Source organism: Berghia stephanieae, chromosome 5 (genome assembly GCF_034508935.2).
Source record: "Berghia stephanieae isolate SIO BIC M18660-M18661 chromosome 5, UCSD_Bste_1.3, whole genome shotgun sequence".
In the NCBI taxonomy this organism is placed as follows: domain Eukaryota; kingdom Metazoa; phylum Mollusca; class Gastropoda; order Nudibranchia; family Aeolidiidae; genus Berghia; species Berghia stephanieae.
This window is the reverse complement of record NC_088364.1, coordinates 57,758,484-57,758,765: the sequence shown is the minus strand read 5'-3', so window position 1 is coordinate 57,758,765 and position 282 is coordinate 57,758,484.

Genomic DNA, 282 nt, shown 5'->3' with positions numbered 1-282 from the left:
TATAAACCCAGCATTTATTAGTGATATTGCAGAATCCAAATCTTTTTGCTTTTCTTCTGTCATTTTTAAACCTGTAAACATAGTTCAAAAAATTATCATACAACAATAATTTGGTATAAAACAATGGGTTCTCTATCTGATTTCATTGTATAAATTTTGACAAATTACAAATAAACTAATGTCAACCAAAATATAATGACATGGATTAATCCCCATTCCACATAGACAACACAGCATTGATCATTGCTTATTTAATGACTGCAATTTTAAGTTGATAGCCTT